This window comes from Pseudophryne corroboree, chromosome 2 (genome assembly GCF_028390025.1).
Source record: "Pseudophryne corroboree isolate aPseCor3 chromosome 2, aPseCor3.hap2, whole genome shotgun sequence".
Taxonomy (NCBI): Eukaryota; Metazoa; Chordata; class Amphibia; order Anura; family Myobatrachidae; genus Pseudophryne; species Pseudophryne corroboree.
In genome coordinates, this window is record NC_086445.1 from 608097473 (window position 1) to 608112902 (window position 15430).

The 15430-nt window shown below is 41.9% G+C and overlaps 1 long non-coding RNA gene across 2 annotated transcripts in view; it reads left to right on the forward strand.

Moving 5' to 3' along the window:
* The first annotated feature begins 3579 nt into the window (after window positions 1-3579).
* LOC135051010 (uncharacterized) overlaps window positions 3580-15430 on the forward strand; it is a 183409-nt gene continuing 171558 nt past the window's right edge. For both annotated transcript variants that reach the window (XR_010241988.1, XR_010241989.1), the window contains exon 1: window positions 3580-4041. This is a non-coding gene — a long non-coding RNA (uncharacterized LOC135051010). The remainder of the gene's footprint in view (window positions 4042-15430) is intronic.

The window sequence follows — 15430 nt, forward strand, 5'->3', positions numbered from 1 at the left end:
TGTGTCGGCACTCGGCAGCCCGTCCATAATTGTATATACCACCTAACCGTGGTTTTTTTTTCTTTCTTTATACATACATACTGCAGTGCCACTCCTAGATGGGCCCGGTGTTTGTGTCGGCCACTAGGGTCGCTAATCTTACTCACACAGTCAGCTACCTCATTGCGCCTCTTTTTTTCTTTGCGTCATGTGCTGTTTGGGGAGGGTTTTTTGGAAGGGCCATCCTGCGTGACACTGCAGTGCCACTCCTAGATGGGCCCGGTGTTTGTGTCGGCCACTAGGGTCGCTAATCTTACTCACACAGCTACCTCATTGCGCCTCTTTTTTTCTTTGCGTCATGTGCTGTTTGGGGAGGGTTTTTTGGAAGGGACATCCTGCGTGACACTGCAGTGCCACTCCTAGATGGGCCCGGTGTTTGTGTCGGCCACTAGGGTCGCTTATCTTACTCACACAGCGACCTCGGTGCAAATTTTAGGACTAAAAATAATATTGTGAGGTGTGAGGTATTCAGAATAGACTGAAAATGAGTGTAAATTATGGTTTTTGAGGTTAATAATACTTTGGGATCAAAATGACCCCCAAATTCTATGATTTAAGCTGTTTTTTAGTGTTTTTGGAAAAAAACACCCGAATCCAAAACACACCCGAATCCGACAAAAATAATTCGGTGAGGTTTTGCCAAAACGCGTTCGAACCCAAAACACGGCCGCGGAACCGAACCCAAAACCAAAACACAAAACCCGAAAAATTTCAGGCGCTCATCTCTAATGGACACTCGATCTGTGCAAAACACTGTTCATTGCAGTGTATTTTCTATATACTGTAGGTTTGTTGAAATCCAACCATCACCCATTTTTGAGATTTTCAAAGCAAGAAAGGTAACCTCAGAGTCACTGATCTCAAAATACCTCATCCAGAACAATATATATTGGTTATTTTTTTTTTCATTATTCTAATTAAAAGCCAAGGTCTCCTCACACTACCTAAAAAAGATGCTAGGATAGGTAGAAGCACAAGCCACCACCATAGCTGTGCCCCTGATTTGCAAGTAGAAATTGTCATTAAATACAGAAAATAAGTCAGTATAAATGTTAGTCCTTCTTTTTCTTTAAGGAAAGTAACAGATTGTATGCCCTTCTCATGTTGGATACTGGTGTAGAGCATTTCAACATTGCATGCACCGACTAGAGCCCCTCCCTCAATATGAAATTCATCCTATTTGTGTAGCATGTCCATAATATTTTGCATGTATAAGGGAAAATGAATAACAAATCTCCTTTGATAAATATGTAGACCTTTACTAGCTTTCTCTATTAAAATATTATTTCCCATAACAATCAGGCTTCCTGGTGTGGTCGTAATGTTTAATTCTTATGAATTTGTGTTAATATATCAAAAATGGAGCCCACGGGGTCCTCCACTTCTAAAAAATTGTATTCAGTTTTGGTAACTATACCTTGTTGATGACCTGTTCCAATAATGTTACCATATTTTTTGTATAGTTTTCAAGTGGATTGAAGAGTATATACTGATTCTTTAATAATATATCAAGCTAGGGATTGTAACCATCCAGTGTACCTCCTCCCTGTTACATCATTTGCAGTGAATTCATGCAAGGGTACCATCCAGAAAGGCTGCCTGCAGCATGGGTAGCTACCTCATCCTTCCCTGACAGCAAATTAATTATCAGTGTCCTCCTCATTGTTGACACAATTTAGTCCTGATTCATCCAATTTATGAACCAAACTGAAACACCTTTAAGCTTTGCTTCCAAAGCTCGGTGTCAAATTTCATAACAGAAAGGGAACACGATTAAGCCTACCTTTTGTCAATTGTCTGTAAAACAATCATTTGATAGAGGAAGCCGAAGCATGTGTGACAGACATCATCGTGTTGAATAACAGAGCACTAGAACCACAGCCATGTTGGCATTAAATCTGTGTCCACAAATGCAAGAGGTTTTAGCAGTTAGTTGAGGCTATTTGCTAATGTTTACCAAAGTCCATCTTGGTTCCATTTCTTCTGAGCAGCAATCCCTCAGATCTATGGATAGGTTCAAATCAAATGATTTTTTTTTCTCTAGAAAACAATATTGTACAGACTATTTAACTGTGGAGAAGTGGCACAGGTCAAACAATATACATCTTGACTGTAACAGCTCATAACAGCTAACTGGGTATTGTGTATCACTGTAAGCATAAGCAGTAACACCAGTATCATCATCATCATCATCATCATCATCCTGTCAGCATATTAGTGCTAGCACACAACACCAGCTCATTCACAGGCAAACTATTCTATGTATTGTTGGCTTCACTAATACCCCTTTTAGACTGCCTGAGGTGGGTTGCACCCGGGAGCCTGACATGGGTGCTTCCCGGGTGCGACCCTCCTCAGGCCCCTCGCTGCCACTGTTCCTAACCCAGGATATTGCCAGGTTGGTGACATCAGTGGTGACGTGACGGGGGCGGCGCTTAGAGATCACCACGCCGCCCATCCACACAGAGTGACAGGAAATGGGTAAAAGCAAAGGGAAAGAATTAGCTGTGCCTACAGTGTTGTTAGTATACCAAATTTATGGAGAGCTGACAAACAAGAAAATTTATAAATATATTTATTAAAATAATAACACACCAATAAAAAACTATTACACAGATATGTAAAACTTCTAAATTTACATGTACTCTGAAAACCGTAGATATATCTAATGAGCAGTATCCACAGAAAAAATGTTGGAGCAATGTGTTGAATATTAACTCAGTGCAAATATAAGTTGGTAACACTGTTTTAAAATTGTAACATTATACATCCATGCTTAGTGAATTGTATCACTTGAAGGAAGTAACTCAATAGCAAAGATTAGCTACAGGTGCAGAGGCAACATGCACACTCCAGCATGTAAAGACATATAAGTCCCGACAAAAATGATAGCAATTAGTGCTGTATAATGATCTGTCCTGGGGCTATGGACACCGAGCGTCCTCGGTGAAGTCCGCTACAGCTCACTAATTGTTTAGACGGTGAAAGAAAGAAATGAGCTGAGTTGCTCTAACAGAGGCTGCTGTATATTTACCGGCGTCTTTGAAGTGGTTTAGCCAGGAACTTCAGGTAGTCTCCCAAGGGCTGAGGAGAATCCTTTAACGTCCACTTATAGAAGGTAACCAGTGTTGGTAATCAGAAGTGCTACTGACTGGGTAAATGAGCCGTGCAGTGGCTGTGGCCAGGAAAGCCGTGTGCTGGCTGTTTACACGGAAAGACCCTTGGTAGCTGTGGGTATCGTGATACAGCGCTGACCGCAGTCGTCCTTAATTGCCGGGAGAACCCTCTGCTGGCTGTAGGCGCCGTGCAATGGCGCTGGCCGGAGCCGCCGTTGTGTGCAGAGATTTTCAGCAATGAGATAGCAACCACTGGAAGTGTGAGTTGAAGTGCCAGATGGTAACGTGAGCCGGAGCAGCCTCTTGCGAATCAGGGGAATCTTCTATAGAATGACAGGACGTGTCCCCGTGAATCAACGGTAACAGTGGATAGAGTTCAGTAGTCGGTGATCAGAGTTCCTCCCCCAACTCTGATCACCGACTACTGAACTCTATCCACTATTACCGTTGATTCACGGGGACACGTCCTGTCATTCTATAGAAGATTCCCCTGATTCGCAAGAGGCTGCTCCGGCTCACGTTACCATCTGGCACTTCAACTCACACTTCCAGTGGTTGCTATCTCATTGCTGAAAATCTCTGCACACAACGGCGGCTCCGGCCAGCGCCATTGCACGGCTCCTACAGCCAGCAGAGGGTTCTCCCGGCAATTAAGGACGACTGCGGTCAGCGCTGTATCACGGTACCCACAGCTACCAAGGGTCTTTCCGTGTAAACAGCCAGCACACGGCATTCCTGGCCACAGCCACTGCTCGGCTCATTTACCCAGTCAGCAGCACTTCTGATTACCAAGACTGGTTACCTTCTATAAGTGGACGTTAAAGGATTCTCCTCAGCCCTTGGGAGACTACCTGAAGTTCCTGGCTAAACCACTTCAAAGACGCCGGTAAATATACAGCAGCCTCTGTTAGAGCAACTCAGCTCATTTCTTTCTTTCACCGTCTAAACAATTAGTGAGCTGTAGCGGACTTCACCGAGGACGCTCGGTGTCCATAGCCCCAGGACAGATCATTATACAGCACTAATTGCTATCATTTTTGTCGGGACTTATATGTCTTTACATGCTGGAGTGTGCATGTTGCCTCTGCACCTGTAGCTAATCTTTGCTATTGAGTTACTTCCTTCAAGTGATACAATTCACTAAGCATGGATGTATAATGTTACAATTTTAAAACAGTGTTACCAACTTATATTTGCACTGAGTTAATATTCAACACATTGCTCCAACATTTTTTCTGTGGATACTGCTCATTAGATATATCTACGGTTTTCAGAGTACATGTAAATTTAGAAGTTTTACATATCTGTGTAATAGTTTTTTATTGGTGTGTTATTATTTTAATAAATATATTTATAAATTTTCTTGTTTGTCAGCTCTCCATAAATTTGGTATACTAACAACACTGTAGGCGCAGCTAATTCTTTCCCTTTTCTTTGTGCATAAACTATCAGAGGCACATACACAGTGCTTCTTTGGCTGCGCCCCACTGTTGTCTAAACCACTTATTAATATTTCTAGGCGCTTCAAGCAGATTCGTTTGTGTTAATGGGTAAAAGCAACCTGGCTTCCCGTTTACACGGCACAGCGAGCTGGATTGAACACATGTTCAACCCTGCTCGCTACCTGAGTTGGAGTACCGGGTAGCTTGACCCGGATTTTTCCAACTGGGCCCTTTCAGACCTCACAGCACCATGGGTTATGCACGCTCATGTGCAATAACCCGTGTTCTAAGCTGGTGGTCTAAAAGAGGTCTAAGACATATACTCATGTCCACTTCTTGCAAAAACGTAGGACTATAAAAGTAAAATGTCCAGTCCTGCTAAAACTCTCCTCATGATTCATGATTTGTTTAAACGGAGAAAGCATTGTGCATGCATTAAGATGGGGGAAATTAAATATGTACCATGCTTTTCACACAATTAATCAAATTGAAGGTTCAAGATTATATAAAAACAGAGGTCTTTGCTGGAGATGTTTTCTGTGGTCTGTAAAATATCAGTGCATTTTTGTCATTTGGCAGTCACATGTAAAATAAAATTGCACATCTGCAAAAAAAAAATTAAAAATGAGTTTCTCTTTTAATTCAAATTGTTTATTCGCTTAACAAACACAATTTGTATTCAAGATCTTGAAAAATTATAATAAAAATTTGGTAACCATGCTTGATTCCAGTTTTAAATCCTATGTCATATCTTTCTTTCCAAAATTACTCTGATTTTAAACCACAAAAAGATCCTTGTGAGCAAGTTGTCTAATCAAGCTGCAAATGCCACATCCACTGCTTCAGCTTCTCATACTGCTGTTGGTAAAAAATAAAATAAAATAAAAATTAGGGTGTAGATCAGTTTCACAGACATGTGGGGGGACGCCTATCCACCCCGCATGTCAGGCCCTGCCACACTCTTCCGCACAGGTACAAAAGCATTGCAAAATGCTTTTGTACCTGACGAGCAGCTCCACGGCCCGCCCCCCAACGGTCCGGACATTCCTCCATTGTCCAAACCGTGCCCCGCCAACGGCGTTCCAAAGCCGTTGGCATGCCCCCTCCCACGAACACCTCTGCCTGTCAATCAGGCAGAGGCAATCGCAGCCCAGAGATATTGAGAGTATCTCACTGGGCTCCCGGGGTGTGCACACGCAGTGTGGCCGCTGTGCATGCACATTCCACAGAGTAATTCAGACTGCGATCGCTGCCGCTGCAACGATGCAGTCTGAATTACCCCCATAGTTTAGTACAAAGTTAAACTGGTAATGATGCAACACTGTACCAATATGCAAGGTCTTTGACATCTGGCCAAACTCAAAGGAAATGTCCCAATTTGGCTTTGAAACCTCTGCTACATCTCCATGTGATGCAAAATTATGGAGCATTTCAGACAGGCCCTTTGAATTCTGGGAGGAAAAAAAGATATTTGGATCCCATTGTATGAACAAAATAGGGTACCTCAGCGCCAACTCTCCAGTGTATACTCTGAAAGATTTTGTACCACAAATATTGTAAGTGACTGACGTAGAAGGCTACTTCCAAAAAATGTAAAAAAAAAAACTGGTGTTCATCAAAATACTGTATGACTGCAAATTGTTTGCGGAATACCATAGTCATCAATTGCAAAATTTGTGATGCTTGATTGCAGTGGGTATGAATATTTTGTGATCATAATTTCTTTGACAAGTGAAATAAATAAATGTAATTGATTCTATTCTTTGATGGCAAGCAGTAGAGATTCAGCATTGAGTTATTTTGGCTTTCCTTGTTCCTCTGGTTTTAATAGTCATTCTTGGTTAAAAATAAATCTACCATTTAAATGATTAATCAAATCTTAATACAATAATTATATTTAATTAATTCTGTTATATTGGAATAAGGGGGAACACTTTTGTGGTAGCAAGAAGTAGAGATTCAGGGCAGTTTTAAATTGGTTACACACTATACAATACATTGGCCAATTTTGCGGTACTACCAAAGTATAGTGTGTACACCTAATTAATTGTTTAAAGAATTGTTTGGTTCCATATTCCCACGTGATGTGATGCACATGAGATGGTACGATGTGATATACAATGCTGTTCACTAACATTGATACTGTAACAATATACTGTTCCGTTGTACAGTGGATCATACATGGTGTACCCAGGTATGATATACCATTACATTGTATTGGGCTGTCGCAGGAACGCTGGATCGTTCAGGTGTGTTCCCAGCTTTACTCTGGTTTTCTGATGTCTAGGGATTTAATAAAAGACTTGGGGGTCTATTTTTCATCATCTGCATCTGATGATGTGGATGACAGGTGATAAACTAGACCAAGCTCGCACTGCGATAATTGAGTACATTGCAGGGATGTATCAATTATCGCATGCAGGGATAGAGCTTGTGAGCAAGCTCTGTCCCTGCAATGCCTCTCCGCAGCATCATGCCGTTTGCAGTGTCAATTTACTGCACCAGGGTCAGAGGGCAGCAAATGGAGGTCCCGGTACCTGGCAGTGCTCACCGGAGCACCGGTCACCGGCTCCTAGGACAGGTAAGTATGTTGTTTTTTTTGTTTTGTTTTTTACACTGTGATCATCTTGGGTGTCCACAGGACACATATAGCTGATCACACTGCCGGGTCCCGCACAGCTTTCTCTGCCAGGGGCAGAGAAAGATGGGCAAAAGGCTGTACATAGCCTGAGCTGGCAAAACTATCACAGCGCACACTGCTGTGTTTTAAAAAAAAAAATTTTTGTAAATTCATCCACCGCATTTTTCATTATAAGTATGGGAAATGCGATGTGGGTTCTTTAAAAAATGACATTTAATGGGTTTGGAGCAGTTTTCCATGAAAGCTGCTACAAATGTCTTTTAATACATTCAGTGATACTAAAACAACATGAAAAAGGTGTGAAAACACCCTTTTCGACATTATTTTTGTAAAAATAATGTTAATAAATAGGCCCCCTGATTCTTGATTGAGTCTCAGAAAGAATGTTTAAACCCCCACATTTCAACCTTGTAACAAAAAAAATCTATTATACACTCCGACAAGCAACAAATAAAATGTTTTCTTATGTGGGGAGGGGGGGGGGGGGGCAGCAAACAAAGCAACCACTTCAGTCACAAATGTGGAATTTCTTGTTGCTGAACTACTTGCTTTGTTAAACTGTGCATATCCTTCTTTGTATAAAAGAGTGCGGATAGAGTCCGTTATCTACCTTTTAACATTAGCTATGTACTAATACCGTGTAGCCGTAATGGCCGCTAAACCTCGTGCACGTGCTACGCAAGTAACGTACACACACTGCGCTGGGTGTATGGAATACACACAGCGAGCGTACACACAGACAGTACTTTTATAAACTTTAAACACAGAGCCTGATTATACTGTAAGTCTTAGTATTGAGATACTGCAATGATATACTACTGGTTAACCTGGATATTTAAGCAAGCTGTTTGAGTGATTGAGATACTCAGAAACCCTTTGTACTAGCTAGAGAAACACAGACACCTTGCTGAGGTTCCAACACCTTTACTAACGAGATTTAGCCATGTAAAAAGGGAAAAATACAGTTTACAGCTTATACACTACAGCACTAACATGAAACACCTAAGCAGGATAACTGGACATAAATATACAATAGCGTCTTAATCCTAAACAATAACAGAGAGAGAGAGAGTATGGCAAATACAGACAGAGATTAAGTTGGTCACAGAGAAAAACTTACACACTGGGGAATGATCGCTGCGCAGTCCTGGAACCAGCTCTCTAGTTAGTCAATGATGAAAACCTTTTGTGGAGAGTAGACTGAGCTGGTCCAGCCTGGCTGTTTCTTATATACACAACATACAGTACACTACAAAGGGCCCTACAATCTCATTGTTCATTGGACACAGGAATCTGTCTTCACATTATAACAAAAGGTCATAGGTTTGTTTTAAAAGGTGGGCTGTGACTATTCCAGACTGCTCAGGTGGGAGGGAATCTCAGGTTTCCCCCCACATGTGTAATAAAACAGCAAATACTTTTAAAGTCCATAAACTACTTTTATATATAACTATACGCTGGAGCGACCGATCTCTTCCTAACCAACACCGGAATGTTTCTAATAAAATACTCTTCGGTTAGGTACTAAACACCACTGTTCAGACCCTGTCTGACCCTTCGTATCATGCAAAGAGGAATTCCTTTGTTCATGAACCAGTTACACTAAACATACTTACAGATATTATTTAAAGGGACCATAACCTATAAAATATACTATTTGGATTAACTATGTAACGATCGAGTCGCCCGCCAGATGCACACAAACTCTACCGTAAATGCACATACCACGCGCCTGAGCGCACGACCGTGGAGGCGCCGTCACGCAATTGCGAATATGCGCACGCACGGGAGAGAATGTGAACGTGCAGCGGGCAAGCGCATGGGGTTAGTACAAGGCATCATAGGTCGCTATATTTTTCGACTTTGACAGTCCACCCTTTGGCAGTCACCAATAACTGCCACTTCCTAAACAGTTCAAACAGAAGAATATATGTCATCATGTAAATACCTTTTTATGATTGGGTAAAGGGAGGAGAGGAGAAGGTGGGAAAAGTATGACCTAGTGAGACAGTAAAGCATGTGTGTATGAAATCCATGTTTGAGGGGTCATGTATCATCGTGCCGTACGTGTTTTAAATCAAGCTTCGAGGTATTGCGAAGTATACATTTGAATCCTTCTTATCCCGTATTACGGGTCTGTGGATGGGCTGTCAAACTCTACCGAGCTCTTATCGGCTTTTGGTTGTAACAAATGGGGTGCACATTAGTTGATGATACATGAAGGGGGAGAATATGTGGATGCTAATATGTGAGAATCACCTGTCGACTATGCGAGATACTATCTGGAGGTTGTAGAGATGAAGCTGAGAAACAATCGTTATAAATGCAGTCGTAAACTATGTGAGTTTAAATAAACAGTCGCCGATTGAGGTCTTGTCTGATGTCTTGTCTGATGTACATGTTGTCTGATGTCTCTCGGTGCTTTTGTTGTAAATAGCGAGCAAAAGCTGTTCCATTGTCCATAAAATTACAGTCTCTAAAGTATTGGGCTTTCGTAAAAAGTTAAAGTCACTAGGGATATTGGGGGTCTGTGACATAGTTCATCAATGGTCTGTATAAAAGAGGTTGTCAAATTCTTCTTCCAAGCGGATGTCTTTGTACCTTGGAGGAAAACAAAGGAGAAACGGGTGAAAGAAACGGACCGTGGAATCACATTTTCATCACAACATTGTCTCTATCGTTGGGTCATAAATCAAATTAGTTGTTGTTATTACAGTGACCTTGCTCCTCAGACTCATCACTCTGGTACTACCTTTACACTTCGTTAAAGTCCGAATGCATCTAAATATCAGACCAACCAATATGACGACTCCCAGAATACACAAGAGAAATTTCCGTACATCCATTATAACTCTCTCCCAGTGTACCTGAACGTGTCGTCATACATTTCGGTGATATTGTCTAACAAGTTTGCTAGCGCAGATATATATCTATAATTTATCACTCCTCTGGCGGTACGAGTGATATCTACCGCGAGTAGGAATTGAATCCCGGTGGATTCATGGATCAGATCAGAGGCCGGATGCTCTGTCCTCTCTATCAGGTGTCGTTTAACGACGTGCTCGTAATGAGTGTGAGTATAAGGAGCTTGGGCACCACGATGAATGTCTTTCATTTTGATATGGGATACAGTCATTACTTCAGGCAGTACTTTTCCAATGTAACACACTCCCTCTGAGTTTGGGGCAAGCCACTTATACGCTTTTCTCCCGCATATGAAATATGCATAATCGGGGAGAACATATGGGACAAAGTATGACATTACCATGTTACAAATTTTCTATGTGAAATCTCCTAACCCTAACTCTCCCATCTGTCTAGTACACATATCCGGTTGTACGATATGTGCACAGTATCCTGGTGATACTTCTCCAACTCGCATGGTCCTACTTCCTAGAGTGTACCTATACCGGAAATATTTTCCACTGTCGGCTATCTGGCGTATAAGCTCTGTGTCTATGGGCATTCCATCGGCTCTATATGAAAATGTCATGGTTTGATTACTCCATGACACTTCCCAATTTCCCGGCTTTCGGGGATTGGAAATGTTAAAGCATACTAAGGACTTATCCACATGATACTGGTGGAGCTTCAAACTAGGAGGACTAGAGATATTAAACCTCTTGTCCACCGGCCTCCCACCACTTAACTCAAGTACCTCTCCTACAGTTAAAGGGAATGGTACTGGTCCTGATTTGCTATGACCTTGAGGTACTTGAGAGCATACCCAACAGTCTGTCTGGTTTAACACTTTACCCACTAAGGAGTGATAGTCACCCAATGGATGCCGGTCCATGTGGACATTAAAACTGGACTGACATTTCTTGATGCACCCATCCTCAACTATATTGTCACAATGCCTACAGATGCAGTTCTCTTCAGCTAACAATCCTTCACAATTCCTTCTATTGTCAATGCTACCAGATCGTTTTCTGATACTCGCCTTTACTTGGTGATTATGTTGCTCTTGGAAAACTACGCCTCCATCCTGGTCATCAGAACCCATTCCAGATCCTTTCTCGACCTCCATGGTACTCTCACCGAAACAGACTGCTCTGGTCAACAACAGGGTCAACAGGAAAATCCGGATCACAGTCTCTTGGGGCAAGTCCATCTTAGAGGAGTAGAAAGAGAAATTTGTAATGGGGGTACACAAAAAAAAAATTTGAGGGGAAAGAAAAATGTTACGATGCTTTTGTCCTCTAGTCTTGTTGTTCTTCTTGCTCTGTTGTCATCTCAAAGGTGCTGTCTCTCAGTCTTCCAAACGAACATTCTGGTGATACAATATTCCTTCCAAATCTGCGATCTTTCTGTAAGGAGCAAAAATCTTGCATTACCATTTGTCTAACTGATGTGTGACATACCATCTGTAAAGCATGAGAACATAAGAGAGAAGAGGAAAAAAAAAAAAAACGAGAGAGAGAACAATTCATATATATGTTACATAAAACAACAAACAAAAAAAAACATTGTCAGATCTTCCGTTCACCATCAGGCTGTCACACCAACACATCCATTGGTATCTTTGCGCAGTCTCCCCCACCAGTATTTCAACACTTCACCCTTTTGTGCCTGGCCAGGACACACCGATGTCGGTAGGTCACACTGGGGTTAGGTAGACTTCTGCAAAGACCAAGTAGCTATGTGATGTTTGAGTTCTGCCGATGAACGTCAGAGATGGGGAAAAAGAAACATTTACAGATAAATTACAAAGTTTACCCGGCCGTTCCTGTGTCTACAAGGAACTGACCTCCCAATATCATTAACTGTAACCTCAGGCTTACTATCAGTCCTAATGATCACCTTTCCTGACTGCATATTACAGGTGCGGCCCAAACTTCTTCCTATATGATCCCTGATTACAATTTTGTGTGTCATAACTCTGCTCGTGTTTTTGTCTAGGGGGTTGATATACCTTCTTTGGATCTTTAAACCTACAACTACGTGCAAAATGACCTTCCTTCTGGCAATTATAACACCTTATCACCTTTGACTTACCCACAGGGATCTGAGGCTTCTTACCTCCCTGTGCTTCCCTGTGCTTGCTGATGTTTTGCTCATGCCCAACAGCGGACTTTCTTAATGCAGCCACCGAGATATTTCTCCAGTTTGGGTTGGTGGTCTGTACCCTTGTTCTCAACACTTCCTTTAAACCATTCATTAATACCTTAACCGCTATCTCTCTATGCTGTGCATTTCTCTCAATGTCCGTGATCCCAATGTCTCTAGCCATTACTTGCAGTGCTCGATTGAAATAATTAGAAGTACTTTCCCCTTCTTTTTGTCTTATGGAGAAGATTTTGTTCCACTCGAAAACGGCTGGGAAATATACTCCTAACTGTCGGTTGATCTGCTTAATACATTCCTGATTGTGTTCCTCCGTACGAGGTACTTCTGTGTCTAATTTACAATCAGTAATAAATTTCGCAGGGTCAACACTGGAGGGCAAACATGCCCTCAGCACTGTCCGCCAATCTTTGTTGGTGGGTTCTGTGGAGTTTCCTAGTTCTTTTATAAACCTCTGACATGCAACTAGATCTTTCCTAGGATCAGGGAATTCAGACATAATTGCTCTCAATTCCATCCGGGACCAGGGACGGCGCATTGCACTGTCCCTGGCGGGAATGATTCCCTGAGCATCAGTCTTCCCATTGGGGACTGTGATCACCCTGACAGGATTAAATTCAACTACATCATCTTGTTTTGGCTCTACAATATGAGGTACATTTGTTTGTGCGTGATATATAACACCGTACGTACCTGTGGACACGACCTCACCTGACCCTCCGTTAGGGGGTTTGATTACTGCCTTTACCGATTTGGTCGCGTCCACCTGGATGTCTTGTATGATGGCTGCTGGAAAAGGTGCCGACATCGTGCTGGGCTCACTTTCTTGCTGGTAATCCTGAGGGAAGTTTAACATGGGGTGCAACTTGCACGGGTTAACAGTTGTACATTTAACAGTTTTACTTTTATCATTGTTACATTCGTTACAATTATTCTTATCATCTATACAGTTACTAAGTGCATGTTTATCATACCCCAGTGTGCCATTCTCTGTAACCACTTTCTCTCTTGTTGCCATATTTTTCTTACCAAAGTGAGAGTCAGCTGTGTAAGCTAATCCTCCTTGTCTCTCACCTTCCTGTTGCCATAACTGTAAACAATCATAATGTCGGATCCATCTCTTTGCAGATTTAATGAGACATATCCTTCTCCTTAGATTTTGTAACACCTTGGGGCTAAAACTGCCTACCCGTGGGAACTTCTCCCTGTCATGCACAGCCATTCTTTCCCATTCATCGCACAAAACCTCTGTGTGTGAACCGTATTTCTCACACATGATATACCTTGCCGACCCTATTGGCCGGCTTACGAAATCAACCTGAACCAAGGTTGCTCGCCCCCTACCTGAACAACTGGCCCCCATCTTTGCAGGTGTTGCTTTCACTACCTCTGACCTTCAAATCAGGGTCTTCAGCGAACCCTTACAAAAACCAAGATGTCCGGGGTAGGCCGACGGTGAAAGTTCAACCGAGTGCTTTCACACACTTCTCGCCCACGTTGGCCAGTACTTCAATCACTGACTCAGAGCTGCTGTACCCAACCTAGGGCCCCTATGAACCTTTATTTACTGGGGCGTTGTGGGAGTAGGTTACCCGTCCCCAGCAAGTATCGGTTGTTAGAGAATTCCTGAGTGACCAGCGAACCTCCCTTAAAATAAAATTTTTTTACACAAATCACGTTAGAATGTACAAATAGCGTTTATGACCCCTCTAGCGTACGCAAACGGTACTGGGTCAAGTTACTAACTAATGCACACAATTACATGCGGTACAATCGTACTGCACATAAGCAACTAATCTTATGTGCGGAACGACCAGTGGAATCGAAAATCATGGCTGCGAATTCCTTCAGCCAGAGCGTAATGGCCTATATGGGTACCGCACCAACCCTCCTGTGGTTGTGCTTCTTGACTCTATCTATAGCGGACTTCCTAGTCTGCTGTACCTAGACCTCCTGGTCTGTCTCTGGACCTCCTGGTCCGTGACCTCCTGGTCTGTGTCTACAGTAGACCTCCTAATCTGCTATACTCTAATGTTCTTATTTCAATATTTAACAAGGGATGCCTCCCAAGCCACCATGCGCCGTCACTTTCACGGATGTACCTCACGAGAACTCGACTTCTAGGTTCCAACCAAAAATGAGAAACTTATATGTATATACACACTCTTTCACCTCATATACTCTTTACTTTCTTTTCTGTACAGAAATCCCTTTCATTCAGTATCGCAGTCTAGTACCAGAGGAGTTGCAACTAGAGAAGGTTCCTTTTAGATTAAAATTTAGGACACTGAGATTGACTTGCGCTATTATCGCGTTGCCTCCGTATCACCTACTAAAACAATACTATCGTGTGATTTGTATTACGTTGGCGTATCCGTACGCTTCGTTGCTTAATATACGCTCCGTGCGTCGGCCCTTGCGTCGCGTACGCTCGTTCTGCCCCTTGTTAGAGACACGTGTACGCAGGCCAGATATGTCCACAGAAATACAACTAACACGTTTATATCAATGTAAATGATCTTTAACTGTAATCATCTACCGAGCACCACACAGATCTTTCCTTGTATCTTTAGGCAAAGCCGTGTGCGTGTTTTACAAATTACTCCTTTACATATTATTTTTAATTTTAACTACCAATAGCAACAAATCTTTCTCAGCACGTTATCAATGAGAAATGGCAAACAGGAAAGTGAGATATGTGAAAATACACAGGTGAAAATGCAATTCTAAATTAATCTAATAACATACATTGATGTAAGCACGCATATATAGATATTACATCTATGTACTAATCACTATTACATCTATGAGACCCTATTCAGTGCTTCTAATTTGCATATGAATGTGCTTTTTAACTATCTGTGAAGGCGTTTTCTTTCACTGCTGGGAGAAAAAAAAAAACCCAGTTACACAGGTTCATTTGCATTTCAATGGCCCATCTCACAAGTAGCAGAGTTAAACAGGCTCTTGAAGGGAGAAAAAAAAAAAAAAAAAACAACTTTGTTTTATTTCTGTGTGTCGTTCAAATATTTATTTTATTATTAACTTTCATTAATCCCCATCTGAACTATTTATAATTGATTTATGATATGGATTAGATAAATGCATTAAAAACTCATTAAATG